The sequence below is a fragment of the Rousettus aegyptiacus genome, unplaced genomic scaffold (genome assembly GCF_014176215.1).
Source record: "Rousettus aegyptiacus isolate mRouAeg1 unplaced genomic scaffold, mRouAeg1.p scaffold_m13_p_10, whole genome shotgun sequence".
Lineage (NCBI taxonomy): Eukaryota > Metazoa > Chordata > Mammalia > Chiroptera > Pteropodidae > Rousettus > Rousettus aegyptiacus.
In genome coordinates, this window is record NW_023416285.1 from 1,946,543 (window position 1) to 1,961,857 (window position 15,315).

The window sequence follows — 15,315 nt, forward strand, 5'->3', positions numbered from 1 at the left end:
GGTGAAGGTGGTGAGGACAGGTGGCCTGCCTGCCACCTCCAGAGGACAGGGCTGCAGTGCTCCCTGGCAAGACGGGCCAGAGAAAGCAGAGAGAGCTTCCTGGAGGAGGAGGCCTCTGGCTCTAGACATTTCCTAGGGTCTCAGATGTCCAAGGGAGAGTCCATCCAAGACACTGCAAATCCCATCCACGCCCTGTATGCACGCACCCGCTTGCACACACTCACACCTGTGTGCACACTCACACGTGCACACACACTCACAACTGCATGTACATGTATATATGTGCACCTACGTGCACACACATGCACACTCGCACATGTGTGCACACGCACACCTGCACACGCACAAACACACATCTGCACAAGCACACTCACACCTGTGCGCACACACCCCTGCATGCGCACACATGCACACACTCACGCCTGCGCACATACACGCACCTGAGTGCAGATGCATACACACCTGTGCACACACACTGAACTCATACCTGCGTGCACATACACATCTGCGTGCAGATGCGTACACACCTGCGCACACACTCACACCTGCGTGCACACACACATCTGCGTGCGTGCACATGTGCACCTGCGTACCCAGCCTGGACCTTTCTGCAGAAAGAAGGGGAGGGAGGAGGGCGGAGGTGAAAGTCCAGCCTGGGAAAGAAAAGCGAGGGGCCGCACTCGTGAGGGTTCATCCGCCAGGCCTGGCGGGTGGGGCGGGTCTGGTATCCAGCAACCTGACACTGGAGAGATTCCGAACCTGACACCCTGGGACCCTGTGCCCAAACGGACCCCCCTCCAGAGGCACAGATGTCCGCTGCTGAGGACCCTGAGGACAGCGGACAGGTGCAATCCCACCTTTAAACATGAAGGGAAACAGGCCTGCTCCGGGAAGGGGCGACCAGGACCCTGCAAAGCCACCCGCCCCACACTCAGGTGCCTCACACTGGCAGGCGCACGCCCTGGGGGCTTCCTGGGTCCTGCCCCTCTCCCTCCCCAGAGCTTTCCAGGAGCCACCACCCCCCAGCAGTCCCCGCGGGGCCTGCAGCCCCTCGCTGGCCCTTGGCGCCCACTTCCGGAGACGTTGCAGCCACATCACAGCGAGTTGGGAGGGAGGGCTCAAGAGTTTGCTGCGGCCCAGAGGCCACCCCTTCCTGGAAGGACCGGGGACCTCAGATGGCCTCTCCCTCACGCAAAGCCTTGGCACCTGCCCCTCAGGCCCCAACTGCACGGTGCCCTGCCTGCCGTCCCTTACAGGGGACAGAACCCGACGCCGGGGCTCCGTGTCCCTCCGCTGCCCTCAGCTGCCCGTGCGCTGCGCCCTGGGGTCCCAGTCTCCATGCACTCAGAGAGCCCAGTGCCCCCTCCTGGGCAGACCACCAGTCGAAGGTCTCAGGGCGCCCACCGGGGTGCCTCTCCCGGTTTCCCGGCGCTGCGCGCCCCGCCTTACCCGCAGGGCCCCGGGCCGGCTCGCACCCGGGCCAGGCGGCGGCGGCGGCGGCCAGCGCTGCGAGCAGCGGCAGCAGCATGGTGGGCGGCGGGGCTGCGGGCGCCGTGATGTGGCACTCGGGCCTGGGGCCGGGGCGCAGCGCACTCGGGCTCCCGCCCCCCACGAGTGGAGTCGGGTTACAGCCCGGCGCCAGGACCGCAGGGGGTGGGGGCGGACCGACCGGCGCAGCCCTTCCGCGGACCGCCCCGCCCCCAGGGCCGGGTGCGCCCCCTCCGTTCCCAGTCTCCCACCTGAGGGGCTGGGAGCCGACGTCCAATCCGCGGGCTGCTCCGAGCCCCGTTCCCGACAGGAGGGCATAGCTCCAGCGTCGACCCCAGCTGGCTGAGAGCCAAGTCCGGCCCTGGGCGGGCCCTCCCGGGGCAGAGTGAGGAGTGCCCGCCCCGCCTCTACTCTGCAGCCGAGGGTCTGTGGGGACGTTAGGGCCCCAGAAGGGCAGGCGGCTCCTCCGTGGCCTTGAACGACATGCACCCTGGAGCCTGGCCTCCATCTGCACCCTGGGGAGAAGCCCCGCCAGGTTGGCTCCCAGCGGGGCCCTGCAGGGAGTCTGGCCCCAGCTGTTTCCAGTGAAATGTGACTTTCCAAGAGACAACGGCCAGTCCAGGTGGTGGCACAAGTCACCCCTTCTCCCTGCTTCCTCTCCCAGATGAAAGGGGTGGGGGACAACACGGAGGGGTCGTCGGAGAGCCCCAGGCAGACACCCCTGCATCCGGGGACCCGTCCACAGCAAGAGAGGGAGAGGGCCCCTTCCCACGTGCCTCTGTGCCCCTGCGCCCATGCCTGCACCTCCCGGAGCCATCTGGGCAGGAGGCCAGAGGGGCCTGGGAAGAGGGAGGCCCAGGACCCTTGGCCGGAGGTGAGGGAAGGGCGGACCCCAGCTCACTGCCTGCCCGGAGCCCCTCTCTCCTCCCAGGGCCGAGTGCTTCGCGGTCCATCCAAAGGCTTTGAACCCTCCCTCCACGGAGCTGGGCCGGTGCTGACTCTGCTGTGCAGATGTGCACACATCTGCCAGCTGGTCACTTTTCACAGCCCCACAGCTGCGGTCCGGCCCATTGGTGTGCTCGTGCCCCGAGTCCTGGGGACAAAGCTGGCCAGACGCCCAGGTCCAGAGGCCAGCAGCGTTGCGTTAACCCGACAACTTTTATGGGCTTCCTTCACCAACTGTACGGGGCAGCAGGGAGGCGGGAGCCTGGAGCCTGGAGCCGATGCCATGTGGCCCTGAGACTCTGGACCAGCTGCCTAACCCAGAGGCCGGGCGGCCCCAACAGTCCCTGCTACGGAGCAAACACAGGACAAGGGCCCCGGTCCCTTCCTGGCTCCACCTCATAGCGCACGTTGCTCATCCCAGCACCTCTGGGGTCTGCGGCCTGGGTGCCCCATGCCGCCCTGTGTCCGCCTGGGCTGCAGCCTCGCCGTCCCAGAAGCCCCCGGGCCCCCCCACCCCTGGCCAGTCTCTCGGGGCGCCGCCCTTTGACAGCCCCACTGTTTCTGGCCCGTGACGTCAGCCACGCCATGGTCCTGCCCAGTTTCCATGCATCTGTGGGGCCGGTGCCCCTTTGGAGTCTGGAGCCGAATCACAACTGAGGCCAAGGCTAAAACCCTGTTCTAGTTGGAGGTTATCGTGTCTTGGCCATGGTCGATAGACTTGAAGTTTTATTCTTTTTTCTCTTTTAACAATTATTCTATTCTTCAGTTACAGTTGGCATACAATATTGTATTAGTTTTAGGGGTACACCATCGTGATTAGACGTTTCTATAACTTACGAAGCGATCCCCCCCCCCCCCCCGATAAACCTAGCCCTCGTCTGGCACTGCGCATAGCTGTTACGATGATTCACTATATTCCCCACGCTGTGCTCTGCATCCCCATGACGATGTTGTAAGGACCGATTTGTGCTTCTTAATCCCTTGCCCTGTTTCAGACCACCCCCCCCCCCACCCTCCGTCACTTAATCACTTAAGCTTTATTCTTAAGTGAGTTTAAGCCAAGCGCGTGCTAAAGAAGCGAAGCTTCTGTGTGGTTACAATTCCTCTCCTTCGGTCACTCCTCGATCTTGAAGGAACGAGCGATGACCTCTCTGGCTACTTCCCGCTGGAGAGGGGCGGCGGTGGGATGAGAGGAACGAAGCCTTTTGGCCCGGAGCTGGGCGGCAGCTCCGATGCCCGGGGCCGTACGATTTTGGAGAACTTATTTCCGCATTTGTGCCGTTTCCTGATGTAAGAGAAGTGTGCTCTGCCTTGAGCCATTGAGTGAAGTTGCAGTAAACTTAGCCAGTGCCTGGATGTCTGGTTGAGCAGAAATCCCAGTGTTTTCGAGGCAAGGAATAGAGACTGGTCATTCTCACCCTGTCATACTCCTTGGTCATCTAGATCTGGCAAGTTATGGAGTCTTTCTAGGGGGGACTTACAGATTTTCCCAGATCTACCCACAGGTTAGACCCACAAATCCACAAGCCCTCTTTGATGCTGGGTATGCTCCTCGAGAGAGAGAGATGTAGTTTCTCTTCCAGCCCATTCAGTGTTCCATACCTTATGTATGTAACAGCAAGCGTCTGGGGACACCCGTCTGACTCGCCGAAAACCAAGGCCACATCGATTGGTCCGTTCCCTGCAAAAGGGGGCCGTGAGGTCTGAGAGCCCGCGTCCTATGCCCGTCCGGATGTGATAACTGAAGGGACGGCGGAGGCATTAGCCCGTTTCTGAATGAGATCAAAACCATGTTTCTCTGTCTTACCATAGTCAGACGGGGGCTCCCTGGGATGGGAGGCTGGGGAAAGGGGTTCCAGCTTAGCTGCGGTGACTCGACTGGGCCAACACTCCAAATCCGAGAAGGTCGAAGCGTGATCGCTCAGTGCTTTCGCTCTGCACTGGACAGAGGCCCGCGGAGCCCGCCGGCCCGCTGGTCGCGAGCTCCAGCAGAGATGCAAAGGCACCGCCTGCAACGGGCGGGGTTTGGAAGAAGAGATGGTTAGAAACCAGAAGGCAGGGAAGCGTTAGGGCCCCAGGTAAGTGGCCGCTTTGTCCTGATGACGCTTGGCTGGCCCTTGTCTTCCAGAGTCGCTGGCATCCCGAGACGGGCTCACGGGAGGACGCCCAGGGCTGGGCGCAGCTCCCACAGGAGGAAAGTCCGCGCGGCAGGCTGGATTTGAGAACGACGACTCCAAGGCTTGACTCCTGCCCGTCTGATGGCGGAAGAACGAGGGCTTTGTGAACCCCCGCAGCGCCCTCCGCGTCTGGGGCCGAGCTGGTCGCCAGGCTGTTTATTTTCCCAGATGTTTAAGAGCACCAAATCTCCAAGATGAAAAGGCCGTTAGGGAACATCGTGGGGTAGTTCACGCTGTTGGAGGCGAACTCAAGGTCAAATCTTAAGGTCATACATACCTTATAGTGTCTAAGTCCTCGGCCTTTAAGACGTAGGGAGCCCCTTCCTCACGGCAGCTCTGGTCCCCAGCAACGGGCATTGCCTTACGTCAGTTTAAGTTAGGCTCTTGGCAATTGTTTTCTTTAAAGTACGGTTCATTTTTTCTGAGATTTTTTGTTTGTTTTTGGGTTTTTTGGCGTTTTCTTATTTTTTTTATTTATTTATTTTTTACTTGGTAGACTGGGGTCTCCTGGCAACGTGAAGTTTCCGTCATATTCCTAAGAGCTTGTTTTGCATCTTCCTTGGTCCTCGAAGCGGTGGCCAGCGTTCAGGTGCGTAATTTTTTTCCGACTTCCCCTCCGTTTAGGAGACCCGGTCCCGATGGTTGAAAACCTCGGAAGCGGTTTCTGTTCCTTGTGGTATTGGGGTCCCGCGGGCGCCCTTGGTCTTTCGGAGTTTCTGCTGAATATCGGAAGCGCTCTGGGTTCGCTTGGTCTAGTTTTTCTTTGCTACTTAAGAAGGCTGATAGCAGCCTCGCTTCCAGGGCATGGCCTCTAGGTCTGTCCCCTTGAAAGCTTCGTTAAGCGGTTTTGCGATTAGTCCAGAGCTGGGGATCCATATCCTACAAAACCTCGGCGTCCCCAGGGACCTGACGGCGGGCCAGTTCCGAGGGTTCTCCTTGTGGAGGTGGTTAACTTCCTCCCCGGCTTTTCCTGAGAGGGCTGGTCGCTCCCACGCGGAGAGGTGGGGACTCGGCACTGGTTGCCTGTCCACCCAAGCTGGGTCGTGGGAGGTGAAGAGAGGGCGACCTGGAGGGGTCGGCCCTGCCCGCCGGCAAAGTGCCGCAGCTCCAGGTTGGGAGGTCGGAGGTGGACAGGGGAGTGTCCGCCCACCCATTCCTGCCGGCTAGCCGCCGGCATCCGGCCGTCCTTGTGGCTTCTGTCTTAATGGGCATGACGCGGCTTGGACTGGAGCAGTCTCCGGACCAAACTGGGTGCCCCTTCGCGTGTGAGAGGGGAGCCCTCCCCACATTGGCGGCGTCGGGTGGAGGGCAGCGTCTGCGCTGCGGCTTCGTGGTCCCCGCAGGCCTGGAGCAGCAGTGGCAGGAGCCGGCGCACTAGGTAATCACGGCGCATGAGCGGCGGCGTCCTCTCCTCGGGGTGCGGGCGTCTGCTTGAACAGGTGTCGTCGGTTTCCCCGTCCAGGAGCACCATCGTTTTACGTTTGCAGGTGACCTCGCCCTGGTTAGAACTATCACGGGCCCCTCAACCCTGGTGGTGCAGGCGCATGCGGGGGAAGAAAGGGCTGGGGACCAGGGATTTCTCCCTGTTTCTTGGCTGTCGCCTGTCGGGTTTGTTTATTCAGTCAATGTGCGGATTGAGGCCCCGGGTGCCAGCACGGAGCGCTCGCCTGCAGGAGCAGGCAGCTGGGCGAGGGGAGGAGGCGTGCAGGTGGACACAGAGCCGGGGTGCTGCCCCCAACTCACTCTCTCGATGCCGCACCCTCTGTGGAGACACCTGCCCCTTCTTGTCAACCTGCGGCTCCTGCCATCAGAGCCAAGGGCCCGTCAATGCGGGCCCCGCCTGGACTCAGGAGGCCGTCACTCCACAGACAGTCGTCACTTCGCCATGACAAGCATCAGAGGCTCTGCCTTCTCCGAAGTGTCCATGACGGGCTTGGGGGAGCGAGTCACCGTGGGGAGAGTGCGAGCTGCGCCGGTCTCGGCGCTGGGCGGTGGGAGCCAGGCTGCCAGGGCAGGCACCGCGGCTTTGCTCTGTTCCTACTGCACGCGTGTGTGCACTCACGCAGACATGCAGACACGCACACTCAGGCCCTTGCACACGTTCGTGAAAATAAGAGTAAGACCCGTCAATCAACATAATATGGTGGCAGGAAGTCATGCTTCCTTGTTATTCATGCATCATTTCAAAAATAGATGCTTGGGATGGGTTCACATGCAGGGGTATTGGAACGCCAGTATCTGGCCCTGCCCTTGCCCGCACGCACTCACACACACATTCACACATCCGCAGCTACGCTCACGTGCACGTACACCTGCGCACGTGTGTGCGCACACACAGACACGCGAGTGCGCACGTAACACCTACGCACACAGAGACATGATACATGACTGGCCCCGGAGGACACTGTCTGCGGCCCCCTGTCTGCGGCCGACTGTGATCTTCGAAACACTGGAGGCCTTCGCCAGCCTGCGCGGGAGAAAGCACGGTGCCGGTTCCCCAGGAGACCCGCTCCATGTCCCCGAGTCCGATGGTGAGGTGCCCAAGAGCCACATGGCTCACGTCCTGAGCCCTGGCTCTGAAGGGCTCTCGGGGGCATGATGGGGAGAGCCCAACCCCCTCCTGTGGAAGCTCCAGACCCCCCCCCCAGCCTGTGGGTCATGGGCCCCCCCCAGTGACACCTGACACACCACAACAGCTGAGGACACGGGCTGACCTGGCAGGCCACCTCGAGCTCAGGAGAGCCTCGTGCGAGCAAACCCGGGAGCCCGGCACTGTCCCCACGCCTGCTCCCTCCACTCGGGCGGGTGGCCTGGGCCACGGTGACCCAGCCCCACAAGGCTCAGGGCCATCGGCTCCTCCCAGGAGCTGGTTCCATCAGGGCCACCCTTTTGCCGCGGCCCAAGATGGCAGAATGGGGACCATTGGGGGAGCCTGACCACGCACGACAGGGACCTGGCTGCGGAATGGGGATCCCAGAAACAGACCCACGTTGCCCCCACCACTGCACCAACACCTGCTGGAGATTCAGGGGGCGAATGCACACCAAGGAGTGTGAAAACAGAACCAGGCGGACCCTTCGCACCTCGAGACCCCAGGTCGGGCAAGGGCACCCAGGCGGCAGGGCAGAAATGGGAGGAGAACCAGGAGGGGCGTGTCTGCCCGCTCCCACGGCGGGGGGCGGGGCACAGACCTCAGCTCAGGGCCACTCTCCCTGTGTGCCGCGGGCACATATTCCACAAGGCAAATGCAGACACTGAGAAGCATCCGGGCCTCGGCTGCGCAGAAACACGGAGGGGAAGCCCCACAAGCTTGCGAACGCCTGGGCAGGTGGCGGGTGGCCCCGGGGGCTGGGGTCGGGGGCGGGGACGTGCTGGCAGGTTACCTGGGGTGCAGGTCAAGGAGTAGGAGTACCTGCATTGTGGCAGTGTCCGTGCGCAGGCTGTGGCCACGCGCCCCCTGCAGCACCTTGAGCGAGATGAGGCTGGGCAGGGACTGGCGGCCCCAGGCCGCGGCGTGGAGCCCGGCACTTGCGTTTCGTGTGGCAGGTGCAGTGCAGGACGCGAAGGCGCCGCTGCAGCCGAGCTACGAGCTGGCCAGGACGGCGAAAGCGAAGGCCGACGACGGTCCCCACACGCAAGCCAGCAGCAGGCGGCGTCGCGAGGGGCCGTGTGGCTCAGCGGGGCCGCAGGCAGCCACTGCTCCTCGCTCAGCGCCATCACCATCAGCGCCGCGCTGGACGCCAGGAAGGTGTCGGGGAAGCCGCCGGCGCGGCACGCTCTGGGCCACGCCACCAGAAGCAGGGACTCAGCGACAGGTTCACCAGGGAGACTCCCGACGCGCGAGCAGCAGAGCGGCGCCAGCGCGTCCGACAGCAGCGACACGGCCAGCTCCAGCGCCAGCGGCCCCGCCAGCGTCGCCTCTCCCGGGGCCAGCGCGCTCGCGGCTGGCCAGGCGCCCCGAGCGCCGGAGGCGGCGGGGCCCGCGCGCAGGGCTCGGCTCCGGCGCGGGCGGGGAAGGCGCCCGCGGAGTCCCGGGCATGCAGAGCCCGGAGCGGCACGCGGAGCGGCGACGAGGACGCGGTTCCGGGGGCCCTGGCCAAGCGCGCGGCGGGACGCGGCGCTGCGGCCCCGGGAGCGGCCCCCGCCCGCGGCGCTGTCCGGGGTGCTGAAGGCGCCGCCGCTCGGCGCGCGCGCGGGTCTGCCGCGGGCTGAGCCCAGGCGCGAGGCCGCGGGGTGGGGCGCGGCACGCGGGCCTCTTTGCGGGCGCCTCGTCTTCTCTTTCCTCCTCGAGGAGCAGCGGAAGGGGGCTCCGGGCCCCGCTGCTCCGGACCAGGTCGGTCCTCGGAACCGTGGCGCCTTCTCCGCGGGAGCGTCCAGCGGCGACGCGAGTGCGACTGAGACAATGGCGAGCGCGGCTTGTCCCCCGTGTGCGCGACGCCCCCTCGCCGCGCGCCGCGCCCTCCTCAGCGCTGGTAACAAACCGGAGCGGCCCGGCGGTGTGTGAGGGGCGTGGGGGGGGGGACTAAGGGGACGGGAGGGGGGGCCGCGCGGGGCAGGCGGAGTGAGCGGCCTGCGGCAGCCGGGTCGCTCTCCCCTTCCCCGACGCCCAGCTCAGATGTGGAAGATGCCGAGAGGCAGAGTCTCGCCGCCTTCGCCCCTCCCCACGCCCTCGGTGGAGGCCCCGCCTGCTGGCCCTTCATGAAGAACAAGGCGAGGCCCGTGGGGGAGGGGCTTACTCCTGGGGGGTCTCCGTGGTGCCAGTGCTGTAAGGACTGGACAGAGGGCAGGGGTCTGGAGGAAGAAATAGGGTGGACAACCTGTATCAACCCCGCCACCCCAGCCATGTGGCCTGGGGCTGGTCAGGTAACCTCCTGGGCCTCCTAGGTGTGTAACAGAGCTATTGCTAGCTGGTAATAGCACCTGCCTTGTGTAGCTGCCATTAGGCTCGAACTAACAAATATGCATAAAGGGCTTAGAACAATGGCTGGAAGAGTCAGGAAGGACGTCCTGGAGCCTCTGGAGGGAGCATGGCACCATGTCACCTTGAGCTCAGACCTTCAGCCTCCAGAACTAGGAGAGAGTAAATGCTTGCGTTCAGGCCCCCTGTGTGTGGGGCTCGTTGCAGCCTCCCCAGGACGCTCATCCAGATGCCGAGCCTGGCGCGTGGGCAGGAGGGAAGGCAGGACCAGCCTGGCTGCGTTCCGGGCGGGGGCCGAGCATGGGGACTTGTGAGGTGACTGACGAAGTGGGAGCAGGCAGCGTGGGTGGGGGCTTGGGTGGGGGCTTTGTCTCTCTGGCCCTTCTGGAATGTTCAAGAAAGACACCCCCTTCCCACGGCCCCCAAATAAGCTTTTAATTAATCATTATCTGAGCATCCACTTTGTGCCGGGGGGGAAGGGGCCTTGGTGAGTAAAGCCAGACCCAGGGCCTGCTCTCAGGGGGTTTACGGTTCTGCTTGGGGTGGTGTGGGCTCTAGCAAACACATGCCCACCCACGTGGACAACCATGACCGTAACAGGTGCACCCGTGAGGCCCCACGAGCACATGCCATGGGGGGGGGCGGCAGGAGTGCTGAGCCCCAGGCCTGGATCCTGCGGACAGAGCAGACGTGGAACCCGGGTCTGTCCAACCACAACCCACAGACTCTATTTCCTGGATGAACGAGTAAGTGAATGAATGAATCTCTCTCCTGGTTTCCCTCGTAGGTCAAGCGTCAAGGACGGTGTGAGCCATTGATGACTGCGTCCAAGTCATTCTCAGACAGGAGGGCCGGGAGGGAGAGGCGGGGCCAGGGGAGGGAGGGAAGGAGAGACGCCTGTGCCTTGGCAGGAAGCATCTTCCAGTTTTCACCCGACGGTAACCCAGATGTCGAGGACCCGACTAAGGGCAGACCACCTCCCAGGTCCTGGACTGGCCACTGGGTGGTGCACACACAGGGCACATTGCTCCAGAGGCTTTGAAAATGGAAGTGATGTCAAAACCACAACCCACAGAAGGCTGGCCCCGGCTGGATGGATTGGCTGCTGGAAAAAAAAAAAACCACTAATACTCTGCGTAGGACTTAAACGAGACCCAGGGCCTCAGACATAATACTCCAAGTGTCCAGAATACGATCCGGAATGACTCGGCGCACCAAGAACCAGGAAAACGTCGACGCGAGCGAGAAAAGACCGCGGACGGACGCCCGGGTCGCCATGACTGGACGCCGGAATCGTCCGATGAGAACTTTAAAGCAAGTATTATAAAAAATAACCCCAGAAGAAAGGGCGAGCACTATCGGCACGAACGGAAGCCTCGGCAAAGAAACAGAGGACACGGAGAAGAACCAAAGGAAGCATTTAGAACTGAAGAGTACGGTACTCGAAATGACCTCATCTCTGCGCAGCGGCAGAAATGACAGAGCGAGCGAGTGAACTTGAAAACAGAGCAATAGAAATGATTCAGTATGGACGAGAGAGGAAATAAAAAAGAGATTAAAAAACGATCATAAAATCCAACACCTAGTCATGATAAAAACACTCAATCGACTCATCACGGGGGGAAACCGCCTCGACCTGAGCGAGGGCGTCCGAGAAGATCCCAAGCTGACATGGCGCTCGGTGGTAAAAGACCTGACGCTTTCTCCTCGACGTGGGGACAAGGCGAGATGCCTGCTCTCATCACCACTATGCGACGTCGTCCCAGAGGTTCTGGCCAGAGCGATCAGGCAAGAAAAAGAAATAAAAGCCATGCGGGTTGGACAGGAAGAAGTGAAACGGTCTCGATTTTCATAGGACGTGATTCCATATGTAGAAAACCCTAAATAATCCCCCCAAATCCTACTAGAGCTAATACGCAAGCTGAGAAGAGTTGTAGGGTATGACATCGTCATATTCATACACGCTAGCTGTGGACAATCAAAAGCAGAATTGAGAAAACAATTCCACGGTAGCATCGAAACGAATCAAATACTTAAGAATAAGTGTTGCCAAAAAAAAAAAAAAAAGCAAGACTTGTACGCTGGAAACCGCAAATCACTGTTGGGAGAAGGAGGGAGGAGCTAACTAAATGGAGAGACAAGCTCGCGTTCGTGGGTTGGAAGACTCAGTATTTGTGAGGAAGACAACACTCCCCACACTACAATCCCTATCAAAACTCCGAAGGTCTGTTTTGCAGGAAGGGGTACACCGGCCCTAAAATTCACGCAAGGTGGGAAGGGAACCTGAACAGGCAAAACCACCTTGGAAAAGAAGGACAAAGGCAGAGGATGAACACTTACTGGTTCCAGAACTTACTACCGAGCTAGAATCATCGGGACAGTGGCCCTGGCACCGGAAGTAACACACGAATCGAGAGAGTAGAACTGAGAGTCCAGAAATAGACCCACACAGTCACAGCCAGTCGACTTCCTATGAGGACCAAGACCATTTACGGGAAAAAATAGTCTTTTTAACAAATAGTGGAGGAATAATTGGCTATCCACATGCAAAACAAAAACAATTCATTTTGACCCCTACCTCACACCATATATAAAAAGTAACTCAAAATTAACTTGAAGACCTCAGTGTAAGAGCTCATACTATAAAACTCTTAGAAGAAAAGGTAGGTATAAAATTTTGTGAACTTAGATTTCTTAGATATGAAATCAAAAGCATCAGCAATGAAAGAAAAAACAGATAAATAGGACTTCATCTACTCTGAATACTCTTGCTGCAAATAACATGCTCAAGAAGATGAAAAGAAATTGCAAATCGTATACCTGATAAGAGTAGTGAGCATCTACTACATAACCATAAAAAGACAAATAATCCAATAAAAATGGACAATAGGTCCGAAGGGACATTTCTCCGAAGAAGATGTACGAACGGCCAATAGGCTCATGAAAAGATGTTTGACCTCGTCAGCCATCAGGGTCACGCCAGTCAAGCCACAGGGAGATGCCATTTCTCGCTCGCTAGGGCAGCCGAGGTAGAAACCGGAAAAGAAGACGTGTTGGTGAGCACGTGGCGGAATCGGGCCCCTCGTGCCCTGCTGGTGGGCGTGTCGAGCGGCGCGGCCGTTGTGGAAAGCGGTCCGGCCGTTCCTCAAAAAATTAGAATCAGTTCCTACATGACCCAGAAATTTCACTCCTTCATATATAATTTGGTTCAAGAGATTCGAGAACCTTTGTTCACACAGAAACTTGTATGTGACCATATTCATAGTGGCATTATCCACAGTGGCCAAAAAAGTGACAACAACTCCAATGTCCACCAACTAACGAATGGGTTTTTTAAAGGGTGGTCTATCCACGCAGTGAGAATGGCAGCCTGGCACACACCACGCCCCGAGCGGACGTGGGGCGCATGGTGCTAAGTGAAAGGAGCCAGTTGCAAAGCCACACGTGCGATTTCACCTCTGTGAAACGTCCACAAGAGGGAGATCGACAGAGGCCGGAAGCAGGTCAGGGGTCACCAGGGGATGGGGGAGAAGAGGGTGACGAGTGACCGCTCACGGGTATGGGGCTTCCTTTGGGGATGATGGAATGTTCTGGAATGGAATCGTGGTGATGGTTGTGCGACTGTGACTATTCTAAAGACCATCGGCTTGTACCCTTTAAATGTGGGCTTTTATGTTATGCGAACTATATCTCAATAAAAACAAATGCGATTTAAAAAGTAATAAAAACAACGAGCACAGTTTCATAGACCAGTGGGGAGATAATAAAAGGTCTAATGTTCGTGTCATCGGGGTCCCAGAAGGGGAGGTGCAGTGCAGAAAAAAAAAAAATCCGAAGAAATTTGGCAAAAGACATGAACTTGAAGCAACGCCACCGGCCTCCAGTGGGCTAAGAGGTAAACGCACGAGGCTATTTCCTCATGAGGGGATGCCACCCAGCGGTCAAAGGGACAGTTTGCTGGCACAGCGACAGCTTGGCAGCGACCCAAGGCATGGCGCTGAGGGAGGGCGCCCTCCTCCGTCCCTCCTCCAGTCCCTCCTCCCTCCTCCCTCCTCCCGTCTCTCCTCCCTCCCCCGTCCCTCCTCCCTCCTACCCCCCCCGTCCCTCCTCCCTCCTACCCCCCCGTCCCTCCTCCCTCCTACCCCCCCGTCCCTCCTCCCTCCTACCCCCCCCCCGTCCCTCCTCCCTCCTCCCTCCTCCCCTCTCGGTGTCGTTCCCGAAGGTGCCTTATCATCTCCACCGGACCATTCCAAAGTCCCCTCTCGTCTAGACGATACTCGGGAGAAGACCACGCTGCGTGAGGGGCAGCGGGACGCCGGTCGCCAGGGCGTGGGCTGGCGGAGGGCGCGGGCGGCAGGAGGGGTTTCCGGGGCTGCTGAGCCGCTCCGTCCTCGGACCTCGGGGTGCTCACACAAACGCGCAGCATTGCGTGGCCGAAAGGGCGAGTGGCCTGTGTGCGCATCACCATAAAACATAGACACTTAAAAACAAAACATGTTTTACCCCGGGTTCCGAGGACAGTCACGCTGGGGACCCCAGGTTGAGGAAGGGTGGGAGACGGTCAGCACCCGCGCCTTGGTCCTGTGACAATCCTTGCACATACGCAGGGCTTCATGCCGCACACGCCACCGCACGTGTGCCCCGCGCACCCATGGGGCGGCGAGGTGCGCAGACCTCGGGAGCCGGCCCTGGCCCGCGGCCGCACGCAAGGCTGGTGTCCTGCCCCCGGCGCCTTTGCGGGGACTTCACTTCCCCGCCAACCCCAGGGGACCAGGGGACCAGGGGATGGGGAGGCGCTGCCAGGGAGCAGTCCCCTCCCGAGCAGCCGGCCCCGGGTCCCCCACACGCCGCCGACGCTCCCCGTGCCTCAGTTTCCTTAGCTGCAAAGCCGGAAACAGAACATGCAGATACAGAAGCCGGAGGCGCCGAGGTTCCAGCCCCGGGGCAGGCGGGGAGACCCCGATACTTCACTGTGGTTTCCCCACTTTGCCGCGCGCACCCCGAACAACCCCCTCATGCTCGCCAGGTGGCAGGGCCCGAGGGGCGTGGCCGGGCCGCGGAAGACGCGCTCTGGCGCCAGGCAGGCGGCCCGCGCCCTGCGGCAGGGGTTTCTCTCCGAGAGGGCAAGCGACCTGTGAGGCACCGGGCACCGGGCGCGCGGGGTCCGAGAGCCCAGGGGACAGTTTCCTCTCCCTGCAGCGGATTCGGCACCCCGGGGGCCGCCACGCACACCACCTCACCACGGGCTCTCCAGGGGCGGGGCCGAGGGGCCGGGCGAGGCCGCCCCCCTCTCTGGCACAGCAGACCCTCCACGCCCCGCCACCCCGCCCCGCCAGCGCCTGACAGCAGAGCCTGGGCAGGCGGACCCCTGGAGGCCTTGCTGGCCTCACGGCAGGAACACGAGCCTTCCTTCCTTGCTAGGAATGTTTGAGATTCCACTGAACTCTTCCAGAAATATTTCCCGAGCAGCACATTCCTGAGTGCCCCTGGCATCTTCCCACCGCCCTGCTGTCGCTGGGGCCCTTGGCCTGTCGGAGGCCCGGCCGCTTCCCAGCTCACAGGGAGGCCTGCGGGGGCCTGGATGGCAGGCGCGAGTCTCCTACGTGCATCCACCCCAGGGGCCTCCACCCCAGGGGCCTCCACCGGGATGGATTCAGAAGCTCATGCCGCCTGCGAAACACCTCCCCCAGGAAGCCCTCCCGGCCGCCCTCGCTCCCCCGGGCAGCTTTACTCCTGTCAGCACTTGTCAAGCTGTCTGTGGGGAAGGGCCATCCACCCCAGGCTGGA